Raw genomic sequence first — 10,597 nt, 5'->3', positions numbered from 1 at the left:
CGAAAGCTTCTCTATGGTAGCTCTGTGGTGTATGCTTATAGTGCGCCCCAAATATCCTCATTTTCTTTTCGATACTAGGGTCTTGCACATTTCCAAGACGTTTGTATCGGACAGATCCTCGGGCATGTAAAATACAGTGGGCAATCACATTCGTGGTAGGCAGAAACGGACTCTGAGGCATGTACAGTTTGCACGCGAGAAAAAAGAGTATTACAAACGACTGGGCCAAGACTAGGATTCCACATTCATTCTATTCAGACTTGTCTTCATTATTAATGTATGTATAAATACTCATGATTATTCATGAATACCAAAAGGAGATATGTAAATAGTCTCTTATTCTTTGTGTTGTTTTGTTTTGCATGAAAAAGTTACTGAATGTTTTTAATTGTCCCGTTGATATCTAAATTTGTTCAAATGGTTTGATCAGTTTTAAACATTGCCGTGATAGTTATTATTACGAGCGATATAAATCATTCCTCTGCCAAGCTTGCTGGTAACATATTACGTAACATTGACCATGTCTTTATCAGGTGTCACTCAATCTAAAACACTTCAATATTAATATTTATATTATTAAGTTAGTTACTATATAATCACAAATAACCGGATATAAGTATATGTACTACTTATCTCCAGAGAGGAGGATCTCAAAGACATTGAGCCCAATGAGTATTTCCCTCCAATTATTATCATCTTTGTTTTATTTTTTTCGCTTAATTTGCCTTTCTTCTGAACGAGTGTTACGTCCGCTTTGTGATTATAATATAACTTCATGTCAAATTCTTGCAAATTTTATGAAATTATGTCCCACGTATTTTGCTCACAATTAGATCGATATTAGGCTATAGAGAGGGGATAAAGACGAAAAATGATAAACCTCATAGTAATATAAAAGTACCTAAAATTATTGTAATACGCCCCAAAAAAATATAAATGCATTTAGCTGGGCAAGTTCCAATAAAGATCGATTAGGGTTTATCGTTTACTTTGTGAAGTCTTGAAGTTTCGAAATGTCTCCTGCAGTTCATGTCATTGACACCGACGCTTGCCTCTCCTCTCTCGTTATCCCAGCATCGATTCATCCATGTTCGGTCTTTTGGCGTCATTCTTCATCATAATCACGGCTTTCTTTGGGCCCGAAAAAGGCTACGGTTAGTTTCAGAAATGTGTTTCTACAATGATTCACTCACCCTTTATCTAATATAGTGTCTCCAAAATCGCCACAAAAAAAAAAATTTCACCTCTCAATTTTTCATGATATGTATAAAGTGCTAAAATTTCCGGAGGTCTTACAAGGTTAGATACAAATTTAAGTACCTTATAAATATCGAAGAATTTGTTTGCAAAATGGAAAATGGTCACCTAATGCCACTTAATGTATCCATGGTACCTCTGAAGGATAAATAGGCTATCTACTCCTCTTTGTATGTGGTAAGGTGTAGTAATTGGGTGGGGTATCACGGGGTATAAACAAAACGAACTAACAAAATGAAGTATTTCTGACTAACTAATCGATATTGGAAGACAGTTTGATCGAATATTGAAGATTATTGATCGATAATTACCGGTATTGATTTCCATTCCTTTTAGGTAAACTCATTAATACTAAGTAGCCTATTCCTTTTGTAATGAACTGAACGCGTATGACGGAGGTAGACATTATACTGTTATAAGCAAACTTTACATAACATAACATAACAATTAATATTTATATAGCGCTATTCCATCTAGATCATAGCGCTTGTGACACAGACACAAATTAGCATGGAAATAGGTGAGTCTTAAGATTACTACGAAATTGAGAGATATTGTCAGTTTCTCTTATAGTACGAGGGAGATTGTTCCATGACTGTGGACCGGCTACACTGAACGATTTCTGACCCAAGTCGAGACGAGAGATGACTAAAGTCCTGACGACATGATGGAGAGTTTCTTTATCAAGATATCTCTTTATTCTCCGGATGTTTCTTAACTGGAAATGTGTTGATTGACTTAAAAATGAAGTTGCTTGCACCATTATTTACAACGCTGTGAACGATCCCGCGCATGATTTTAGAATTCGAATAACCAATTAAGAAATTAATCAGAAGGGGCATATTATCCCTTCCCATTTTTATCTACAACCCTAAAATGCCCAACTTTAGAAATCAGAGGTGCAGGCTTGCAATTTACCTTTCCTACTGAATTTAACTTTTTTCTTCGTGTTGGGGGGGGGGGGGGGTCGGGGGTGGGGCGGTTGTTTAAAATGTGCCCTTTTGTCGAACATTAAAAATAATCCTTCCCTTGTTTAAAATCCTCTTGCCGTGCCCGTGCTGGATTAGTTGTATGTAGGGCAGTAGCCTGCTAATCTGTCAGGAATAATTCTCTCACAATGGGACAGAAAAGGCCCAAAGGCCTAATTTACTATACGAAATATATCATACTTTAGACATGCAGTTATGTTCTCAATAAAATCGACATAATCATTATTAAAATTAAAATCACCCCTGGTTCCATCGTTGCTGATTCTTGTGTCTTCGTTTACTTCCTTCCCTCTTTTAAAGCTCCTAATCCTAATCCAGTCAATTCCTATAATCACCATTAGGTATTCCTTTATGTGGGTGTGTCTTAGGAAATCTTCCGATGGAGGAGAGGTTGGGGGTGCTTGATGAGATTTCGTTTACAATCAAAGTTAACCTTCAGTGGGGTTTGCAGGTGTAAGTGGTGGTGGGGTGAAAGTATGCTGACTCATCCCGTAAAACAATCACATTAATGAAAAGTTACTCATTAGTTCAACCAGAGGAATATTTCTATCTTATAATTCGTCTTTGGAATCTGGAGTTTGATCAAGCTCCCAAGTCTTCCTATCCACCTTGGTTTTAGTTTCTGTTGGAGAAGGTTCTTCTCTTTGTACTAAGGAATGTGAGGGATGGAAAGGAGAGGGGCGGGGAGGGGAGGGGGGGGGGGGGGGGCGAGGGGAGGGCGAGGGCGAGGGGAGGGGAGGGGAGGGGAGGGGAGAGGAGGGAGGGGGAGGGGGAGGGGCTTGTCAGTGCAGAAAACGTGTTAGATTTTCGTGGTCAGGCTCTTTCTTGAGTGGCTTTTTCCTAACAAGTATGTTCCCCAATTGCATGAATAATAATTCTTTCGAAACCAAACGTGACATGAAATGTCACAAAGTCACATTTCCATCGTTTGTGTCAAATATTCATTAACTTTTTCGTAATAGCTATCGTCGGTTTCAATCCATTTAGCTGTCCTTGTCCATCTTGTAACCATTAAAATCCGAAAAACCTTTCTTTTTCCAAAAAACAAAACTAAAATCACATGAGGTTCACATGTAGTAACTTTAAGAATCAAAATGTTACGACCATTGATGAATAGAAAGTTTAAAATTTCAAACTTTTACGCTAAGCCAATCTCGAATGAACGCATAATTCTTGGGTAGGATTAAGACGTATGGGTCCCTCTTATGCACCCCAGCAATACCTCGCTCCCTCTACCCCTTCTGCCCTCATCTCCCCCTCCTCAAAACAACTTTAACAACATCAGAGCTAGAAAACACTAGAGGAATGTTGAACAAACACCGAGAACTGTATATTGCAAGAACAGGAATTTAATGGGGGTATCTTTGAAATGCATATTTTCGATTGCTATAAGGAAAGGTTACGTAACAAATACAAATTGAGAGCAGGACTTTTCTCGTACACAGAAAAGACTTTATTGCTGAATTGATTAAGTTGATATACATGCACGGTATACTTAAATCGAATCGAACAGTTATGTACACACCTAGGAAGACTGACATGGCACGCGAACAATATAATTAAAAAGAATACAATAACAATAGAATAACAATCCGACTAATAATTGGATTCTTGAATCCAGAGGGAGGAGTGGTGAGGGTTGAGGGGGGGGGGGTGTAGGAGCCAAGAAAATAGTAAATTCTGCGAATTCTCGCAACAGAGCAAACAGCTTGCCACAGCACTACATTGCCTTCTATACCACTGTCGATTCATTCCCTCTGTTATGTTTTAATATTTTTATATCGCTTTTATTCATATATTTTGGGCAGTGACCTCCGTAACCGAATTAAGTATTATTATTTCCTCATGAAAACATTATTTCTGAGGGATTTGACTTTTCTGTTAGGACGATGTCATGCTGACATTAACCCCTAATTAATGTTACAACCATACAACCCCGGTTAGGATGCCATGTTGACATTAATGTTACAACCATACATCCTCTATATGCCTTTCTCTGTGTTGTCTCCAATTTAACATGGTCATCATGTTTTGATGTTAAGCAGAGAAAGAAAACTTGCCTTGATCATCGCTTGCGCCTCTTTTCTCAATAAAAAAACTAGGCCTATTGGCACTGTGTATAGTGCTTTTAACTTCAACACTTACGAAGGAGCAATAACCTCCATTTTGTTTGAATTAACTACCTGCACCGTTGTTATTTCCATCAGAAGATAGGCTTTCACTTTATCATAACCAACCGGACGTTATCCCAACAGGAAATAGATTGACTGACATTTTTCTCTTCACTTTATTGAAACTTAATTGTCCAATATGCACGTTCGTGTACTTTCGTGTTCTTATTATCTGAAGCTAATATTACGTTTTTCAAACTCGTAACTCTGTTTCAATTCCTATTTCAAGCATTCTTCCATTCGGCGATTCAATCTTCACTGTTGAGTGGCCATTAAACCATCCCTAGCAGTAATTATTCAAACCCTCCAACCGTCCTTCGTTGTAGTGATTATGTCCTTAGACGCGTTCCTTGTAATTTCCTTATAGCGACAACGCAATGTTGCAATATTATATACATTTGGTCATCCACACTGGATGACCCCTTAGGCGAGTTGACTGACACACGCGTAAAGTGAACTACCGTGTCGCCCCAAGGGAAACTCGTCAATATTAAAGATGAAAACGCGCTCTGCAATCGTAGAACCTCGTGCATGTTTATATATAAATAAATATATATAAATGTATCTTATTAAATAAGACGCCAGATTTACCAAGTGTTTTATGTTGGATAATTTGTAGAAACCGTACGTCTTGTTTCCATGATTACGTTTCAAATGTAGGTCTCTCTTACACTTAGGTTTGTTGTTGTAGATACGTTACAAGTGTCAATGCCAATTACGGGCAAAAGAGATGATCATGTTTTCAATCGAGACTTAAGTTTAACGAACGCCCGGCGTATTTTGGCGCCAAATCTGATCAGGTATTCGTCATGGGATGACTGCTGGTTGCTACATTACACATGCATTTTGTCTTCGTAAATATTATATAGCCATTTGCATATATTAACATAAATCCAATCGACCTTAAGATGCAATATCATTAATTATACGTTGCAAGTAAATCTGCGTGGCTATTGATCGGAAAATAATTTGCATATTTTTAGATGTATATGTCTATCAGACAGTGTTGTACTTATTAGAGTTGTCATATTTCATGACATATCGACCTAAGAAACTTCGCTTGAATTTGTTTTTTTACCTTTCTATATTCTGTCAAGGTTGGAGGGAGGGGAGGGGGGGGGGTGCTGGCAATTAATTGTGTAGTATATATAAGGTGAGCCTATATAGGGTACTTCACGTGACCTCCCTATTGACATACACACATATCCACACATATATACCCACACACACAGACACACATACACCGTTGTACGCACCCTCTGGATAACCGTTTCTGTCCTGATCAATTCACTGAAACTCACGCAAGTTCTGGTTATGAATTTTTATTTATTTTAATTAACTTAGTTTCCCTCTGGAAAATACTCTCTTCCATTGACTAAAACTGCTGTACCATGTATAACGTTCCGCATAATATATTTCACGTGTAAAAACAATGAACCACTTTCGTGTTTTTCCCAAGTGTATTACGGTTTTTGCTTATGATGAAACTCCATGTCTGCAAATACTTATTGCGTGTTTACTGGTTTATTCGATTGTTATTTACCCAAATGCATCGTTTGTTGGTTTGTATTTTACCCCTCCATCAATACGCAGAACTCAGCGAGGACACACAGAGACGGGCTCATTTGCATTTCAGCCAACCTATAGAATTCTTCGTTACATACGGTATCAACTTTCACGTATTTTCCACCAACTTATCATCAGCTTCGATTTCCCGTCACTGAAAGCGGCGGCATGTCGCTTCGAGCGAATCCGTCACTTAACCGGCGAAATCGGCGGTTGAGTGTCATAAGTTGCATATGAGTCAACACTGTTGATATGAAATGCAAGTAAGATTTATAATAGTTACAAAATATGTATCGAACGCCACTTTCCCCAGCCATTTTTTCTCCCTATTTCTTCTTCTTTATTTAAATATTTTGGGTTTTTCAATATAAAGCCTGTTTTTTTTTTTTTTTAGTATTTCAGAAATGTATCGTGGAAATTGGTCAGTTGGGATTCAGCGGTTCGACACCTCCATAATGGTTAAAACTTGTATTCAGGGTTTAACACCTACATAATGGTTATAACGTGTATTCCAGTACTGTAGCCGTGGGACAAAATGGGGAAAACAGTTTTGTTTTCGCCGTGCATGGACGTATTTTATGACCACTCGGGTATTTCGCACTAACCGTGTCGAAGAAACTTCGCGTGTTCCATTTTACAGTTCACCCCACGCATATGGGGCCTACGCAACCTAAATACAACGGTGACCGATTTTCTGACCGGGTTTCTGACCGATTCTTTTGTGATTTGTTTACGCAATTAAATCGAGACTTGAGTCCATTTATAGAGATACTTGATTCAGTCGCACGTCTCAAAGCCTCGCATCACAAATTTGGTTCATTTTCACTGAAACATGAGTTTTGTTGTGATTACAGCTTAACGTTTCTTCCTAATAAACCTGGACAGTTATAATATATGATATTTGTGTAATCAATTCAGTTATTTGATACTTCGCTCAAATTGATATCTTGATTCAAAGGATCGAAAAATACCAAAAATAAGAAGAAAAAAATTGCACTAAACTTGACATCATCTTATAACACAACAGTATGGTCATAAATAAGTCAAGGATTCAAAACCATAAAATGTTTCGTGATTTTGCAGAACCTGGTAATAAACTATTTGGGAAATTTACAGGGCCCGCAAGGACCACTATGCACTTTATTATTATTGCTTTTTTCCATCTCATATATTCACGATTATTATACATGTATATGGTACACCGATTATATTTAGAGTTCCGATAACAACTTAGGTATGTCATCTGAATGATACAAAGGAATTATTAACATCATGCGAAAATTGATTCTGAATGGACTATTTCTTCTTATACCGATATATACATATACACATCCAACATACCTTCAGTGGATACAAAACTCACGCATACACACACGCACACATATGTACATACACATACAAATACCAACACACACCTACATACACGAACATATACAAAGACACACATGCATACAAACACGTACATACGTATTATTATTGTTATTATTACTATTATTATTATCATTGGTGTTTTTGTTGTTATTATTATTTTTATTATTATTACTACTTTTAACTACAGCCATGGCGAGCCTTAGTTAATGCAGTTATACTAACATGGTACACATTTTCAGATTTAAAGCAAACTACATTTAACGAAGTGCAGAAAATGTGTTCAATTAAAGATATTCTTTTTTTCACAATTGTGAAGTTTACTAAACCCCAAAACAAAGATATCAAGGTACCTGGTACAAAGTAAATGTTGTCAACCAAAATAATAATAATAATAACAATAAATTCTGTGGGACACAATATATTCAGTGTTGGCACAAACGTTTTGTACCTCTCTTCTTATAATGAGGGAACAAATGTTGTAAGAACATGCCAACCTGAAGTATATACAATCATATGTATTGTAGGGTATGTATTCATAATAGCATCGCAAGAAAGAATTACGTAGTAGACAGTACATTGGCTTATAGAGGGAAAAGAACAGTCCGTTTCTTTCGCTAGCTTGCTAGCTACTAATTATTTCATACCCTTGCGTTCCAATCGATATTTTTTGACGAAAAAGTTAATTACTGAGGAAAACAATATCACGACAAATTTTAAGCTAACTTCAGCTGAAGCACGGACAACCTCCCTGGATGAAACTTGATAACTCACAGTCGGAAAAGATCGAATTTTCCCCTGTATCTGAAATAGGACGCAGATGACCTCTGAAGACACCACCGAAATTAGTTTAAATCTAGTGAAGAAATAATTTAGAACACTAACACGAATTCAAGAAGAAATGCTTGTCAAATACTAAATTTGCGTTTGGAATTTATTTTTTAATTTCTGATATATCGAATGCTTGTGTAAGTTAATGCGTGTAGACTCTGTCAAACAAGCCGTGAAACCATTTAAATGATGGCGCTATTTTACTACTTCGGCCAGAGCCGTATATAGAGAGAGTTTGGCCAACTGGCGATTTGTGACGTCACACGCAAACCATGGGCATCAAAATAGGTCCAGTTGTCGTTACCAGTTGCGCGAAACACGAAAAACACCACACACAATATATAGCAGCTTTGCACACTCTGCTCGTTGCGAACAAACGAAGCGACTCAGAATGTCAGATTTTGACAGGCATACGAGGAACAAAATGGATATCAGGTAATGAATTAGAGTATGCGTTAGTTAATGACATTTACGTTTATCTTCACACCTGAAATGCATAGAAAACTAGCTGAAAACCTGTCATTACACTTGTTTTATTTTACGCCTCATACTACTAATCCTACTTTAGTCATACAAACGAAAAGCACACATCACAGTCCTGGCTAGGCTAGATTACAGACGCACAACTATAGCATCAGGCCAACATTAATAGATCCTTCAATTAAATAAAGTAGGCCTACACATAAAATGACAATTTATGCTTCACTGATCTTTCATGTTTGCCAAAAAGTAGTTGTACCAGAGGTCATTGTATTAAACTCCAGAAGTTACATAGTAGGATTAATATTCGGCATAACTTTTTCTCTTAAGTCTAATACAACTTATACAAGGGTTGTGAATGGATTGAATGGTTTGCCTGAGAAGGTTGAATTGCAAGTAGTGTGTATGGGTTTAAGAATACTTTGGATGAGTACATTAAACATTGTAATTGGGTATGACATTTGATGTCCTCGGTTTTATTCCTCTCATATAGCCTTAGGGTCCTTAATGGGGACTTGAATGTCTCTCCTGGTCATTTTTTCTACTAAACTATACTATATACTTGAGTGTAGGAGTTAGCAATAGTTGGGAGTCTGTGGGCAAACCTAAGACTGATATTGTGGTGTTAATTTCTCAGGAATGTAGTACTAGGCTATAGTAGGTGCAACAGATTGAATGGGTCTGTCGAGAAAAAAAAACCCTGCAACAACTGAATACTGGTGTATGTTGTAGCTTATGTATTTTCCATTAACATATATACTATACGGTCATGTCCTTAATGAGGTTTCATGGATCACACTGACATAGTGTGCCTACTTGTCAGTGTTGTCAACTGAGCATAGGGCTGATGACATCATTCAGTTTGTTTTTATGCAGACAGCAAATGGCCATAATGATAATTATTAATTGTTACTTATTCTTCATACTGCCCTTACTGGCCTTACCTGAACAGTGATGTATAAAAATGCAAGAAGTCGTTAAGCTTTTCATTTAAGAATCGTTTCAGCCTGTCCTATTTCAAACATATGATTGGCAGGTTTACACGTTACATAGCTTATCAAAATGGAGCTGTTCTGTAAAGCAAGAAAATCATGCATATGCATGCATACAAACACACTCATATATAACAATTTCTGAATATCTTTTCAGCTGCCCAATGGTACTGGAATGCAAGCTCTGTTGGGTGAAGTAAAAAACCCTCATTGTACTCTTTTATCATGGTCAGCGTAGCTGGAACCAGCAATGATGGTGATGTGGATTTGACAGTACCTAGACAAGAATTCAATAGCTGCTTTGTGTTGAAGTGGGTTCAACTTGCTCAAGGCCATGACAGGATGACGACTAGACATTAGGATGAATTATCTGTTGTAGAGCTCTATAAACCAGGCAGTTGTTAAAACATCCATTGGGTGACCCTCACAGTCTACCAGGCACTGCATCGCAGAAGCAAAATGAAGTGTGTGTGATGCTTTCATCTTATGAGAGTGGAATGGTATCAGTGTGGCCTCTGTCAATTTGGCTTCAAGTCTTTGTTTTCTTGAAAGCTGAGAAGATCTCTCAGTGGTTTCACACTGACCTCTGTACTTGACAATTCATGTGTATTTGCCAGCTCAGGAGGAAGCCAGATTTTAATTACATTAACCAATGCTGACTTTTTTTTGGACATGTGGTACATCTGCAAGGAGGTGAAGGAAGCAGTTGGAGTTGCATGGATGTGGAATCTTGTTGATAGTCTGGCAGTCTTATCCACAGATTATCCCAAAGCTTCTCCACATTGCCACATTCAGAACTTATTACATTGATAAACTTGAAAATTGCAGGAATCTAACGAAGCACCCATCAAGGGAATTTGTTTGTATAATTATTGAAAGCTGTGACCTTCTGATGTGACAGACTAATGTGAAATAAAGGGCAGTAGATTACCTTGTAAATGAA

The 10,597-nt window shown here is 37.4% G+C and overlaps 1 long non-coding RNA gene across 1 annotated transcript; it reads left to right on the top strand.

Annotated features, from left to right (window-relative positions):
• Positions 1–8,400: 8,400 nt before the first annotated feature.
• Positions 8,401–10,597, top strand: LOC139962765 (uncharacterized). Its single transcript, XR_011791355.1, has 2 exons — positions 8,401–8,617; positions 9,812–10,597. It is a non-coding gene; the product is annotated as an uncharacterized lncRNA (long non-coding RNA).

This window comes from Apostichopus japonicus, chromosome 21, assembly GCF_037975245.1.
Source record: "Apostichopus japonicus isolate 1M-3 chromosome 21, ASM3797524v1, whole genome shotgun sequence".
NCBI lineage: Eukaryota > Metazoa > Echinodermata > Holothuroidea > Aspidochirotida > Stichopodidae > Apostichopus > Apostichopus japonicus.
This window is presented reverse-complemented; position numbering and strand designations above follow the sequence as displayed.